This window comes from Perna viridis, chromosome 1 (genome assembly GCF_037379345.1).
Source record: "Perna viridis isolate PV_CMFRI_1.1 ecotype Kerala chromosome 1, ASM3737934v1, whole genome shotgun sequence".
NCBI lineage: Eukaryota > Metazoa > Mollusca > Bivalvia > Mytilida > Mytilidae > Perna > Perna viridis.
This window is the reverse complement of record NC_142445.1, coordinates 16,017,651-16,034,631: the sequence shown is the minus strand read 5'-3', so window position 1 is coordinate 16,034,631 and position 16,981 is coordinate 16,017,651. Positions and strand designations below refer to the sequence as shown.

The window sequence follows — 16,981 nt, the reverse complement described above, 5'->3', positions numbered from 1 at the left end:
GACCCCGTGTATAAGAATTGAAGCAGGTAACGGCGCTATCCGTCATGAATTACCCGACTGAGTACATAAAGTAAACAAGAACAATAGACAAAACAAAAGACCGGGTATATCAGTGTAGTGCTCAACAGAGAATGGTACTAAAAGATAAAATGAAATTAGTCAGTAAGACCTAAATAACGGAACTAATAGAAGTTCTCTCTCAGACACACAATTATATAAGATCATATACATTTAGCATTTGGAGACATTTTACAATATGTAGGATTTTCAGTTCAAGTGTAACATAAGTCGATGATGATGATATCGGAGAAAATTCATTTTTGTCCATAACATTGACGAAACATATCTAAAGCCATTTACTTTTAGAGTTATTGCTCGAATTCCATAAACACAGTGTCAAAGGTTATAGTCACACATTTAGTGTTTTGCAAAACATAAAATCAAGAACTTTCAAATTCATATGTTGTGGATTTGATTCAAAAGAACAGTATAAGTAATGCTTTCATTTTCAATTAAAACCTTACGGATGACTGCTGTCTTTGACTTACTTTTTAGTATAACTAAACGTTAAACCAGTCTATTGGTTTCAGGAGGTATAAGCCAGCGAGAAGTTTAATTAAATGGGTCACAAACAATAACTGCATTAAATGTATTTCTAATACGACAAATTTTTCGCGTCCTTGTGTGTGTGTAAATATGATACATGTAAGTTCATAGTTACATAATTAATACCATCATCGCTATAAATGTTCACTTAACTGAATTACGGACTTTCCAACTAGTTTTTAACTTGCTCTGTCGAGTTAAGGTAACGGCAACACAGATCAGAATTAAATTGAAAATAAATAGGGGTTCATAATGGAGTATCTCTTAACTGTGATACACCACCCGCGTTAAAGGCTACATTTTCTCGAATTGCTCTTATTGCAAAGTGATTAACAAATGTTGTTACAGTTGTTTTTTTGTTTTTTTTTTTGCGTTTCGATTTGCCAATTTACAAAAGAACAAGATTATCTGTGTAATATTTGGTAGAAAGAAGAGAATTTTATTTCTTTAAGCGGAAAATTGAAAGGTTAGTTCAATATTCAAATCATTTGCCAAATTGAATGTGAATACCTTTGTCGAGGGAATGGTGTAACTCTTGTCTGAAAAGAAGTTGCAACATTTCCTTATGATTAAATTTTCTGTTTCATGAACTTGTTTTTCACCTGCATTTGCGAGAATTACCATTTTGGAAGCAGCGGGTTTTACCTGGATGACAGTGTTTAGTGCTTTTCGCCTTTTATTTTACAAGTACAGCCGACAATGATAGTACGGTTCATTCGAAGTTCTTATTTATTACGTTTTGTAATTTAATAATTATGTAATAAACCCTTCATTAGTTACATTGATACTCTGTGGATGCTTTATCTAAATTTAAATTTTATTGCAGTATAATTACAGTCGGCCAATTGGCCGCATGACTCATTAAGTTTAGGAATCAATACAGACACCGTTAATTGTACATCTACTGTAACGATAACGAGGATGGACCAGGAAGGACAAACAAGTGACGATACAAACACAAATATAGAAAGTGTTGGGACAGAATTAAAGGCAACAGTTGGTAAGGTACATTTTTATGGTTTGGATGCTTTTGAACGAAATATAATGCTCAACCCGGCTATTAAGGCTAAAAACCACTAATTCCACTTCCCATAGGCTTCTATGCTAATTTCACAATATTCAATGACTTCTCTGGACTTTACCTTAACTTTAACCTGCAGAGGACTATATATCAGCATGATTCTACATATGTCAGCTCACAATCCTCAGAATGGCATGTGGGGTTAGCAGACTTGCAGTGCAGTACTGGTCACCGGAAGTGAAGGGTCTATATATAGCATGGGAAATCCCAGTGTTTTCACAAGATAGGGGTATATTTAAAAATCATTATGGAGATTAGGCTTCACATCACAAGAAGCAAAATGCACCTATAAAATGTACAGAAATGTTTTTCCTTTCAGAAACTGTTTAAATTTTTTAAATAAGATGAGAACTTTTTTCACAGCACTATGAGGAACAGGGGTAATTTCTGCGTAGGACTATTTTTGTGTACGTTCCAAATGCTCATTGGTTGAATTGATGGTCTGTAACCTTAAATAAAGGTAGTTTAGACTTTTCTTTTCGTATCTCTTATGTATAGACTGAATAAAAGCCTGTTTGTTGTTTTGATGTAATATAATTGTTCATTTGGAATAGTTTTATGCATTTTTTGTCATTTTTATGCATGTTAGCAGACTTTGAATTACTCATACTCACATGGCGATTAGTACAACTCCAGTTTTTTATAGATACAAGTGTTTTGTTTCGATAGAGGTGCTTGACATTCTGAGAATAATAAATGGAAAATTTCTTGTAGATACTCGATTTTGTACTTGTACAAAATCGGAATGAAACACAAACAAGTTTAATCGTCAATTTCTGAATCCATACTGTTTTAAATTAGAATTTGTGTTGATTTTTGTTGCTTTTTGTTGTTTTGATTTTTTTTGTAGAAAATGTGAATGCGGAACCTACTCCGCTTGATCAACATGAATGTAACGATAAGCTGCACAAAGAATTGCTGAAACATTTCTCAGATCCATGCACCAAAAGTTGCAGTGAAAGTGGATATAAAAGAGTTCCTGAAAACTTTGCATTGTTGCCGTTTGTATGGGTTGCATGTACAATCCAAGTAAGTTATAGTAAAATCTAATTCGGGATCAGGGGAGAGTCAATGACTTTAACAGAAGGAGATCTTGGGGCTGCTCAAGACTCTCAAAAGCTCTGAATATATGGTGTAAAATCCTGCATTCTAGGCTTCTCAAGAGCTATCCAACGTTTTTAGTTATAGATACTTTTATATATTTTCATATTTTAAGACATGTACTAACAACTATATCAAAATATACGTTCGATAAAAATCCTAACATATTACTTTGAGTCTGCCGCCGAACACAGAACAAACATCGATTCAGTAATCATTGGAGCAATTCGGCAACAGCATCGTTGTGTCTAAAATGGAATTGAGCTTCCCTGTTAGCAGCATCTTACAGTCACTGTTAATTGCTTCTACACCGACAAAGTATGGACAAACTAGGGATAGAATGAGAAACGATACATGTAAACGATTCTACTTAGATTTTGGCCATAGTTTTCCTGTCCTCGTTTGTCTACCCCGGACTTGCCTTTTTATGAGCAACTCGGTGGGTGTTTCTAGAAAAGCAGAGGACGCTTACCCTACCGGTGCACCTGGTCCATGCTCCCAGTTTTTAGTGGAGTGCGAGTTGCTCATTTGCTTTTGTTACTTTGTATGTATGAGTTTAGTTACTCTATGTTCTTTGTTGTGTATGTCTGTTTTCCATGTCTGGTCTTTGTCCTTGGATTACATTCTTTTGATTACCGCTATAACCTTGGTTCCCTTGATTATTCTTTTTTTTTACTTGTGTGTGCATATATATTTAGTTGCTTTCTGTCATACGTTGTTCCGTCTTGATGTCTTTCTTTTTTGTTTTGTCTCGCCTGCGACGAAAGTCACGGAAGGCGGTCAACGTTCGCGTTCAGATTTTATGTTAAGTTTTCTGGTTATGTAAGTGTAATATGAACTACTTCCGCAGGGCAATCATTTTTGGGCTACATTTGTTTTAGCACCACTACATCGCAGTTTCATATCTGCACCCGCAGTCACTATCAGATTTTGAATAATAGCGATCATGTGCGACAGACGAGACACTTGAACAGTTTATTTATCATTGTCATTGACTTCGTTCTCTCCCCCATTATGATCTCGGAATCTTGTTTACACTCTGATATACTTATTTAAAATTCGACATAGATTGAAGATGTTTGATTGCGGACAGGGTTAAATATAAAGCCTGATGATTAGACAGGATATATTGGGATCTAAAATACATGTACCTTGCAATTTCACTTCAGGAATATCGAATATCTTTGTCATCTGAATTTCGGTACGGGGGTAACCCTTTGTAATTTTTCATTATTTCCAGAAAATTGCTTTTACTTTCAATGTAATTATGGATACGGGAAATAGTTTTTTTTATATTGTGTGTGTCGTTAAAGGAACTACTTTGTACCTTGGCGTAGGACTGTTTTCACGTACGTGCCAAATTGATGATGCAACTGGTGGTCTGTAACCTTAACTACATACTAGTAGTATATATCGTTTTATGTCGTTGGAAGAAAATTTTCATTTTCTATGGATACGGAGAAATTGGACCGGTATTTTCCCCATATACATGTTGGTCGGAGATTTCAGATTATTTGTAGAACTAGTACTAATGTTAGATATATTTGATCGGTGATTGGATAACGAGGGGGTTTGGACAGGTTCCGAAGTCCTGAATAAAGTCACATGAAATCTTATATCTTATAGTCCTGGTTATGATTTCCTGTTTTTTTAGACCTATCCCCCTCGATAATGTCAATATTTGAAGATGAAAAAAAAACACGGATATAAAATGCAGGTTTTTATATTATTCATATTTAGTTTATCTGTAAAGAGGACAAATAAAGTTAGATAATTTGGGCTTCTTTGTCTGAAAACACTTAGAGTATAAGATTCGAAAAAGCTAATTCAATACAAAACCATTCAAATGCACGGGAGTTTGAGTTAAGTCTTAGAAATACGAGTACATCAGTATATAATTGAACATTTGAAACATGAATAATAATTAAATTTTTCTACAAACATATCAAGTACTTCTTTTCACTAAGTAATCACTTCGAACATAGTTTAATGCTCTTAATTATTTTATATTGCTATTTTAAAGTACTTCTTTTTGAATTACAGATGATATTGTTTGCCAGCGACCGATCAAAGTTTGCTCATTTTTTAGAAAGAAACAAGATAGCTATGGAACATATGCTCCTTAAAGATTGGTCGCGAAAGTTTGAAACTATGCCCTACCCACCGGCGACTGGGGTGTACGCCATTTACACCATAGAGATGAGCTATTAGAGCACATCAATCACACTGTGAAAAATGTAAGTTAAACAGAAAACGATCAAGTCAGTGATTATTAATCTTCTCCATTTGAAATATTCTTTTAAAAAATCATTATTAAACGATGCGATGCACAACACTGGACTTCTTTCTTTTTTTAGGTAGATTCTTTGGCTTCTTCTTTTCTTTGATAGATTTGACAGCGCCACTTTAACTGCTTTTATAAGGAAGACCGTCATTGAAACATAAGATCACTTCTATCTATGTTTACAGGTGTATATCATACCAACTACCTCTTTCGGATCCTTCTTTATCCGACATAAAAATGGCAGTAATACGGACAAAAAACCAGTTACACTTAGTTTGAATTACTACCAAGTAGGAATATATGATGAAGCATTAGGGAAGATACGATCGTTTGATCCGACTATCGAAACAAGTGATAATTACACCTTAGGTACAGATAAAAATGAACCTGGGTCTAGATTCTTTTGGCACCCTCTTAATATTGATTTAATGTTAAAATAAACTTCGTTAATAGTTTCATCTAAAACAAAACGAAATTATATCGATCCATCTTAGAAAACATGATAGAGCATAGATTAAGTAGGGCACCAGTTGATCAATAATCTTACTGTAGTTCGTAGAAAAAATTAATTAAAACCTATCTTCAGTTAAGATTTTCAAATACTTTAATCGTATCTTGAAAGTTCGTGAAGAATTTATTACTAGATTGCATGATTTATTTTGTCAGAGTTTGTTGTACTCTACTACATTAACGCCGCAATATCGTGATGAGCGATGTTGCAAGCAGCGAGAATATACTACTTAGTAACGAAACAAATCGGTAAGTTTGAAGACAATCTTCTGCGCAGAGGGTATATTTACTACTAGTATTTCAAAGCTTTACACATGTTTTCGGTCAACTGTACTAATTTGCATAAAAGGGTGAGTGTTCAGCACTGAATGAGATAGAACTTCGCGGATTTGTAATGGTAGTGTTCATGCTCTGCGAATATTTTCACGTCGTACAATCTAGCCGAGTAATACGCAGTAAATCTAATTGAAGGAACACAATGGAAATAAAGAATTTCGCGTCAAACTGAACCACACTGAACGAATTTTTATCAACATTTAAAAGCATCTTATTAAAATATTTTTCATTGACTCAAATGATATTTTTTCGCATTAAAAATGTTGATTTATTTTTCCAACTACTTCATAGAATCTTAGAAGGTTTTTTTCGTTTTTAAATGGTAAGCAGGACTGTATCTACATGGAATACTTTCAGGTCTTTCTTTTTGTTTGGTTTGATAATATGCAAGTTATTTGAGTAATAACAAATGTATGTCAATACTTGCAATTTAGATTGCAAGGAAATTGCCGAAGACAGCCCAGGAGACTATGGATTCAATCCAAGCACATACGAATTGATGAGAAGTACAGAAGGTAATTTGGTAAGGTAAGTAAGACTGACAAGAGGTATCATAATGAATAACTGAACACGTTTAAAGCCGACACTCTCTATACCTTTGCCTTACATTTGACACCAGAAGATTAGAACTTATTCATGACTTGTGAGATCAGAAAATAGTAATACCCAAACACAATGGCATTAACACAACATGGCCCAAATAGCTGGAATTAATGATTTTATGGTTTTATGCGACATATAAAGAAGGATCTATTCCGAACGTCCATGGTGATGATATTATTTACTTTTTTGCCGAGCAAAATTAATCGATGTATGAAATTCCAATATGTTTGTAGATAGTTGAGTGCGAACATATATTTTGATCTGAGCTCAGTACACTTGAATCCTGATACTAAAAAATCTGCTCAGTGTCTCGCTATCCACGAAACGGTAAGTTGTGGATTGTTTTTCACCTTTTACGGTTTACATGCATGCTTAGATTACCTTTTTTCTATTGAGTAAGATGTTCTGCTATGAATCTGACCATATCTTAGATTCACAATCTGACAATTTCTAGTAAGGAAATAATATTGTTTAATCGGATGTATGTAAATGAAATCCCATACATGCATCATATAAAACGCCTTTTGAACTATATATTTTATACCTTCCTAATAATTCTTTTAAATAAATGTGCTTATTATGATCATCAACGCTCTGTTTTTTTTTAAGTTCCTCACATACCAAAATAATGTCAACTTTATTTCAAGTACTTATTATGATAATCAACGCTCTGGGTTTATTTTGGTCCTCACAAAAGGAACCAAAGACTGAAGTCTTATAGTCGCTAATCGTCAAATATTCTATGCCACTGATTTTAGTTAGGTTTCAACATCCAGACGAATTCAATGCTCTACTAACTGAACTCCCAATCAATGAGTGATTTTCTCAATGTATGGACTTTGTTTAGAATTCTAAAAATCACGAATTTTAGTGAACTGAAACTTGAAGATGTTAGATCGATTGATGATAAATATTCATGTTCTTTTTCATTTCACATATTTTGACATATCGTACATTTGTACATTACTAGCAATATAAGTGTATTCTTTTTCGAAAATAATTTATACTTCACATTTCAGAACTTTTCAAAACTTATGTCGGTTTTAAAAGCTCATTGAAGCTTATGTTGTAATATTTTACATGTACCGACTTTACTTTTGAAAGTTGTTGTATAACGCAACAGTTTGTCAATCGGCTAAGATTGGCAAACTTCAAGCGAAGTTGCGATATGCTCTATTTACAATCGGGTGATTTCGTAACCTTGATGTCCCTAATGTTTCTCGATCAAAACAACTCGGAGACTAGACATTTCTTAGCTATGTTACAGAAAGTTCTATACTAATTGATCATTTCATCTTCTAATGTAAACTTCCCGCTCTCATACAGGTAAAAACACAAGTATAGTATTTTTTAAGAGATTCATTTTGATCTCGTAGCATGAAGTTAGAATTGACGGTTCCATAGTACCGATCAGCAGCTTAAGCTGGTGTAATAATATGTAATTATGCAAATCATATACAAATGTACAGTACTGGAATTACGAGTTTCAGAATTCGCTAACAATATCAGCGACTTAAAATGTTTTCATTCTCTGTTCGTACCTCAAAAATTAAACAAAATAAATTGTCATTACTATGCTATCTTTTAGAAAGTGAAAACAAATCAATCCACACTATCCAAAATATTGAAATAATATTTATGTATTTTAGAGGCTGTAAACGTATATAATAGGTTTCGTCTTATTTTTTTCTTTTAAGGTACATTTTAATAATACAAAGATAAATGGACAGATTACAGTCAAGTTAAAAACCAATATTCAAGAAGTGAAATGTTCTGATAAATCAAATGACGGGGGTAAATCTTGATTAAAGTCGACAGAATGAAACATCCATTTCATCAGTCAAAAAAAATGAAAATACCACCGTGTTATAACATTGTAATCTTTTTAAGATGTATATGTACATGGTGACTTTTTAGTCAAATAAGTATTAATTGAAATAAAAAAAAACTGAATATATATATATATATATATATATATATATATATATATATATATGGTAAATGATGTATGCTTATACGATAAGGACATATGAATTTTTGTGGGTTTAGAGTGGTTTGGAGCTGGTATGTCAGTTAACTGTTAGTAGCCCCTATGTTTGTGCATTTGTCTAACGTATAATCACTTTCTTTATTTCTGTTTTAACATTGGACTCAGACCGTTGTGAACTGATTTTTATGTGTGTTTAAATATGTATAGTTTTTCCAGCGTGTCCAGATTTAAGAGGTGGAGGGTTGTGATCACAATAAAGTACTTTAACCACGCCGTGTTTTTCCGCCTGTCCGTAGTCAGGAATTTTTGGCCTCTGTGTGTATGGTTTCGTTTTTACTTTCAGTTCCGGTACTAGTCATCATATTCTGTGGTTTCCATGGCATTTTCTGCTTATTTGGCTGTATATCATCGGCTATGCTTTTCAGAGTAAGCACATATCAATTTAACATTAACTTAATACTTTGGTAACCTTGGAACAAAAGTTAAAGGTAAATTAAATCATAACTGACCTTATTTCAAATTGAATTAAATCATAACTGACCTTAATCTCAAGTCGAGATCTCAACTTTAGATATTCTGTAATACTTGCACAATCAAAAGAAGACCTATTTAGAGTTGACCGAGCAATAAAATGACCAGGATGAAAACGATCTACATTGGATTCCTCGTTCCCAAATGTTTTCCAGACTCTTGTCAACAGATATTATTCGTTCCATCGATACGCCTACAGGAATGGGTATATTAAAAAAAAACTCAAGTCGATATTTCAAATGATTTGATTGGTCAAAATTTGAGTTGGGAAGGATTTCAGGAAAATCTGTTTGAGATTCTTTATGAAACTGGGTTCAGTACAAGGACCAGACCAGCAGTGCAGACTCTATGACTATAGCCCGTGTATTTTTTTATGTTTTATATGATGTTCTGTTTTGTGATTGTTTTTATTATTTTTAAAGAAAACACAAATAAATACAAATGAAACAAACAAAGCTTTCAAATTTGAAGACGCAATGACAATCTCAATATCTCCTCTGTTGTAGAAAACGTCTCTTCACTACAGCGAGGTGACTGGGAAATTCCTCTCGCCAAGAGCCTTCTGGGAGATATTCAAGTTTAATGATTTGATATCATTCTTAGCGCATGTATTAACTATATCTGGATCTGTCATGAAAATCATCATAGATGAAGGGGTATGAATTACTGCAATGAATTACTACATTCGAATTTGAAATTAGTAATATGAACGTGACAAAAGAGAAAGTGGTGGTATTTATGTATTTAGTGTGCTGTTCTTCTTTTCGGAAAATATTTATTTTGCACAGGCAACGAACTTGTCTGCAGACGGTATTGGTATTATATTTAAACTGGTCCGGCCGTCTGTCTGATATCCCAATATTATTCCTTAGATACAACCTTCACATTTTGAGGCATACGTTCAAATCAGTATGAAATATTGGTAAACATAAAGGCTTGAATGGGGTTAATTTAAACAGAAAGGCAACTTTTTTGGGAGGGTATGTTAGTAAAATATCAGATAAATCAATTCTGTCGTCCGGATGGAGACTTGTTTGTCTGATTTCCTTAAAAACGCGCGTTGAAAAACAATAAAAACTTGAAAAGGATTGAGTTTTACACAAATTCCTGTGACGACACAAGTGCATGGATGATATGCAAGCGTGTTCACCTACATTGGTTCTTCCATTCACACAAGTTGATTTTATTGTTGTTTTTTGTTCAGTTCGTGTAAACACGAAAATCATGTTTTAAAAACACAGTATGAGGAAGTACTGCAGACAAAACAAAACACGATATGAGTGATATAAATGATTTTCATATCATAGTAAATACTTGCGCTTTTCATATGCTTTACAAACGCTAATCGCAGTAGTTTGTTTATTCTATTCATTTCAGGTACAAAGCCAATATATCATAGCCACTTACGATGCAACTGGGACTCGGGTGTTTGTTTACGTGGCTGAGTGTTTTGCATTATCTGGCTTACGACAGAGTTTTTAGTGTGAGTATTGAGGTATTATTTCCTAATTATTTCTGAATTGGTTTTGTTTTCGATCCGGGTCTGGCTTTATTTGCAATATACCCAATTCATCTCAAAATCAATTTTGGGTTAAACAGTACCGACAACAACAAAAAAAAATACTTAAGTCTCCTATACATAATCAAAAGCTAGTCATCATGAGAACAAAATCTAAATTGACCAACTTAGAAAAGAATAAAAAAAAATATGTGCATGATTTTTTGTTGTTTTTTTTTCCTTCAGCTGTTGTTTACCGTATTGGAAAGGACGGCTTCTTCTGTCTTCAAGTTCTTTTTTGTGTGTGTTCCTCTTTTTTGTTTGACTCACTCTGTGTGGCTGGGCAGTTCTCGGACCGTATCACATAAAGGTAATTCCTACCATTGATGACTTAATGAACCGAATAAGAAAATCCTAAGTTTTTTTCTGTTGGTATGTATGAGCATCCATTGATTGGAATTTAATGAATCGTGCGTGTAATCTTTATTACATAATTCCATTGTGTATCTCCTATTAGGCCAAAAAATAATATGTCTGGTTCCTGCTACCCTACCTACCCTTTATTCCCCTTACTCTAAACATTTTATGGCCATTTTGGCTCAAGCACTGTTAAATTCTACTAGATTATTGTCCCATTAATTCAATGTAAAATGTTTTTTGAAAAGCAAAATAATTTCTCTTCCTACCTACCTTTTTTCTTGCTGATAGCAGGAAACATATTTTTGGCCTTACATTTTGATCTAAACTAATACGGATGTGAAAATATAGACTTAGTCATTATGTATGTGGGTACACGGGTACCCATCTCTCATCCATAACTTCTCCTACACAACTGAATGGAATTAAATGAAACTTTAACAGAATATTTATTGAATATTTGCGCCTTCTATTTTAGTTTTTGATCTGATGTTTTATTATTATTAGTATCATTATTATTCTTTTTAGGTCTCACATTAGCAAAACAAGAATCTGTGATTTCTTCCACACCAATAAACGTAATGTAATGGAACTTATAGAGAATCTTTATTACATATTATAACTGTGCACTCCCTTTCATCAGATTTTAATTCAAATTAATTTGGAGGTCAAAAGATGCATGATGTCTAATTGTGAGGGTATCAATTTAGTGAACATTGTTCATGGCTTTTCTAGTCATCCGAAAATCGCTTGTTTGATTTGCGCGCCTGTTTTGTGTTTTTCTTAAGATCAGTGTTAAAAGTAATTTGGGGTAGTAATATTACATTATTGCCTTCATTGCACTGATATAATGTTCAAACGTCATTTTCGTTTTTAACAAATTCATATAAAGTAATGAAAAAAATAAGGACTTGTAGACATAAAATAACTTCTAAAAAGAAGAACAAAGTACTGATTTTTTTTATGACTGTCTACACATTTCTCTTGACATCTACTTCATTTATAAAAATGTGTATGTTGTCCGTTTTAAAGCACTATTTTGCCACGATTCTTTAACTTTCAAAAATTCAAGGTAAAGTATATACTACTATTTACATTTCAATTCTACTTGATGAAAAGTAGTCCAGTGAAAAATAATTACCATATCTTTTCATTCAAAGAAAAAATACATATTTAAACTAAATTAATATTCTGAATCAATATTGTCTTTAATTTTAGTTTTCATCTTTGACGTCAACCTGCCAATCACTCCTAGCCCTGGTGAATGGAGATGAGATTTACGTGACCTTCACCGCAGTTGACTCTGACAAGGAATTAGTCTGGTTATTTAACGAGTTCTTCCTCGCGGCGTTTATAGCTTTATTTACACTAGTGATACTGAATATATTTATTGCAATTTTTAACCAAGCATATGAGAATCAAAGGAAGAAAGTAAGTTTTATATCTAAAACAACCATAGAATCAATTGGCAAGCCTTGAGTTATTGTTTATCTCTTTTCTCTATACCTAACAAGCAAAATAACTCCACTACATGTTATCGAGATGAAATATTTATGTTCAATCAACATTTTTTAAAAATATTTTTTAATACCTTGCTTCGTTCCCTTAAATAAAACTCCTCACGTCACAGCAGTGATCGGCACCAAAAAGTTGAATATAAGACATGATATACTCATCTTACTGCAGTGCAAGATTATTCTTATAGCTATTCGGGTGTACCATATCTCTAATTCACGTAAAGAGGTAAGGTTTATGCCAGAGCTGGGTATGTGAGCTTTAAAGTGACTATGCTTCTGTGCAGAAGACTTGCTAACTTCATTTCAATATGACTTCCATCTGAATGTAAAATATATTTTCAGGAGTACAAAAGGGAGCACCGTGGTGATTTGCTGGAGTTTACAAACAGCGAAGAAACAAGACAATGTAACGTCCCAGCCTGTACCGCTTGTGTTGGTAAAATTTTAATGCTGTCCTTTATTACTGGGATGCATGTCGTATGAATAATATGTTTACTCAAGTCATAATACTTTGACTTTGCCTTCTCTGATAATAATTTCTGAACGGAAGAACTTAGATGTAAAAGGAATGATCTGCTGTTTTGTTGTGCATATATTTTGTTTTGTTTTGTGATATGATCTAAGACGATTTCCACTTTTCTTGCATTATAAGTTATATAATCATATAATACTAAAATCAAAGCCAATTTTTATAATCCATTGCAAAGCGGGAGGTATACAATGAAACCTTTGGTGTTCTTTATCACATGATGCAATGGGTCACCTCATTTTTTTTTTGTTCGTTTGTTGTTCGGATTTTTTTGCCATCTGAATGATTAATTGGGTTTCCTTTGTTGGTTTGAGGGAGAGGTATTAACAAGTGTGTCAGTTTTTCTAATTTTGTAATGAAGTCTGGCGATACCATTGGTCTTTTCCGTCTCTTGCAGTTATTAAATTGCATTTTTTTTTATATTTAATAAAAGATCCAATAAATTGAGAAATGTTGTGTTGGCAAAACGGCTGCAGAAAGTGGAAAGACGTGATCTGGCAAGACGGTACAAACCGCCGAGAAGTAAATTGGCTAAGATAGGCGTTTCACTGGTAACAGTGATAACGGAAGTTCCTCTGTGCATTACTGAGTGGACAGGGAGCCCGATCCTTACATACTTTAGGCTACATGTAAATAAGTCACCCTGGTTAGAGAGGACGAGAAATTCCGACTGGTACCAGTCGTGAACCGGCCGCTCTGGTAACAGATAAAGCCTCATTAAAACCCACCTTCCCGTGGTACCACAGAAAGGTATAAAATAATATGGTCCAACGCAGAATTATAGGATCCTGACCCCTCTCATCTTGCCAGATTCCGCCAAAATGGTCACGTCCCAATGTGTCCATCCCCAAAGCGCGGGAAAAGAGAGCGAGATACACCACTTCCGAAGAAAATATTATATGTATGTATGTAGACTACTATCGTACTGATATATACGATCGTTTTAATATTCATTAGCAAATTAGTTTCCTCACTTTTCGAGTTTTTTTCTACAGCTAAATGATATAATTTTTTTGTGCAGAATTAAAATCTAGGCTGATTGTTCGAAGCAAACTGGTTAGCTTGTTTCTATATTTCATACTGCTTTAATGTTTGATATTCATCAACAACGGAGTTTTTTTCGAGTTTTCTCTACTATATGTTTTGTGCAGTAGTAGTATTACCATTTCTTCTGGATAGTATCTCGCTCAAAGCTACTGTCGTGCTCCAAAATTTAAAAAAAAAAGAAACTTAATAATGGTAATTTGAATGATGACTTCAATAAGAATACATAAGTCTGTATGAATCTGCAGATGCTAAACCCTAAAGTAATATCGATTTTAATAAATTCTATACGCACCTCTTTTTATATACATGTACATATTAGGTGACCTCCATAAACAGTCTCGTAAAATCTGTGTACAATTTAAAGATGCGAAACCATTAATAGTATTCTTCACGTATCATACAGTAATAATGTTTCTCAATTCTTACATCTTGTGTCAAAATTTGCATCTACATAAAGATGATTCGACCATACAAGAACAACAGTAGACTATGGAACTCAACAAACTAATCAAAACATTTCAACAGTTTAACTCTGGACAAAAGAAGTAACTCACTGACTCTAAGCACGTGCAAATGAAATACAACAGAAATTCAGGTTTCAAGTGATAATTTCGAGATACATACTCACGCTCTAACCTAAGTACAACATGGCTTTGTACTGTTCCGAACGCTACGCATGCCTGACCCCTCCGAAAATTTGTTGGCGTAATGCTTAAAGTAGTAGATTTAACACTTAGCCTGACGTGATGCATCTGATTGTAACTAATTGTAATTCAAGGTATTCAAAATATTTCTGCCCCCTTTCGTAATGTTCTCTCCCCTAAATATAAACTGGTTAACTTAAAGAACTTACCGTGTATCGGAAACCCTTGTAACGGGGTATCGGTTATATATATTTTCCTTAAGTGTCAGGGTTACATGTAGTTCAATTTCTAGTGTTGCAGTCACTGTGTTCCTTTTTTCTAGGTCTGCAATACCCAGCTCTTTGATTTAATCAATGTTTTCTTGCTTTCTCTTTTTACTTCGGCATACCTTCTCTTGTGACCGACTCCCAAGTGCCCGACATTTAACAAAACATTTTATGTGTGATTATACAAATTTCTTCGACGTGCCTCTAGGGGGAACTAGAATTTTCTATTTGACAGCTTTATTTCGACAAAAATGTACCTACTACATAGTGCCTCCTGGAAGGGGGACTGGTGCGGACGCAAAAGTCACATTTCAGCAGTACAATAAAGCCGTAAATGCCACACACATGTATGTACGATAATAGAAATTCCAATTGTAATTGTTCCTTTTAAGAGTAACACCAGCTTGTCACATATGTAGATGATTCGTTTGTGTAGTTTACATACTCATTCATTAAAAAAAACCTTGTGCACTGCCCTTGACGGAGACAAAACTAACGTTCCATAGTTTGCCTATACAGTAATATTATTGCAAATGTTGAAGGTGATATAACCTATGAATATAATTTCATACCAAGCGGTTACAAGTAAAAAATGATTTTTTTCCGTGAACTTCAAAACATAAACAAAATAAAACTTTCAGTTTGAAGAGTGAAGCAATTAACTTACCGAGATTTATTATAAACAGAACTGACAGAGTCCACAATATGGCACTTTTTCCAGCTCAAGCTTGAATCGACGTACACTGAGGGATCAGTCGATATTGCACGTTCTCCTCGCTTCTCTCCTTTTGTGTTATTCAGGTTGAAAATTTTGAATTGCATGCATTTCATTTTTGAGAACCGTTCGCCATTCATGAAATGAATGCTGACAATGAGGTAACAGGTTACTGACGTAAGCATTATAAAGGCTTGTCGAAAACCAGACACAACTCCGGAATCAGCGTTACATTAATTGAACTTCCATTAAACTTGCTTTATCGTTTACCCGATAACCAATACTTATTTAGTTTTTTTCAGGCGCTGTGACGACCAAAGATACAAACATAAATGACAAATGAATGCTTAATGAAAGCAGGAAATGATGAAAATATACTGAAATGCTGTAAATAAGAATGGATCAACGTTCTGTAATTGCTTAGCAGCAAAGGATTTTTTTTTGTGTCGAAATGATGGAATTACGAACATTATTTGTTAACTGTTCAATTACTTATAACAAAACCATATAAAGAAATGACTGAAATGTCTAATAGTGAAAAATTTCGTTAAAGGTAATAATCTATATAATAATATATACTAAACTACCAAAATGTTTATATGGTTTTGATATATTTACTGTATTACTTAATACTGTTTATGTTAAATATGTCAAAATATGTGGTTCTTGAATAAGACATGCATAAATAAATCCCACTATGATTGCTTTTTAGACTTATTTATAATTGAATAGTTACAGTTTCTGTCGATCCTACACTTACCATAGAGATAGTGTTGTCCATTTTCAAATGTCGTATACTTCTAGTATAGTTATTGTATTTGTAATCTCTGCCCTAAAAGTTGTGTCAACAATGATTGTTTCATTCCTATTCATCAATGTTTAAGCTTTATATTCATTAGTTTATGTTTTAAACTTGACAAAGTGTCATGATATGTACAAGATGTTTTACTTCGGCTTATTTGTCAATATTTCTGTTTATCAAATCAACTGTGCAACATTTAAATTAATCCCCTGTAGGAAAATGAATGAAGTTATAGATACGTTTATGTGTACATAGATATATTCTTTGATGATTAAGGGATCCAATTGAAGCCAATTATTATATACATATATATATAATTGTTAAAATATTTGTATTTTTTTCATTATATTAGAAAAGTTGACTTATAGTTTAATTACGCCTTATTCAAGATTTTAAAATCGTTTTATTGCAAAATACTTAGTACTTAATAGCAAATATATCTGGTAAGCAAGATAAGATAATTTTATCATCATGATCACTCAATAAATTATTATTCTCAACTAA

The 16,981-nt window shown here is 33.3% G+C and overlaps 1 pseudogene across 1 annotated transcript; it reads left to right on the top strand.

The window, feature by feature from the left end:
- The first annotated feature begins 1,429 nt into the window (after positions 1-1,429).
- On the top strand, positions 1,430-16,866 carry LOC148627453 (mucolipin-2-like; annotated as a pseudogene). Its single transcript, XR_015920752.1, has 12 exons — positions 1,430-1,606; positions 2,538-2,716; positions 4,832-5,025; positions 5,739-5,831; positions 6,353-6,446; positions 6,755-8,937; positions 9,549-9,698; positions 10,420-10,525; positions 10,787-10,910; positions 12,176-12,388; positions 12,817-12,910; positions 15,978-16,866. The product of XR_015920752.1 is annotated as a mucolipin-2-like (transcript).
- The last annotated feature ends 115 nt before the right edge of the window (positions 16,867-16,981 follow it).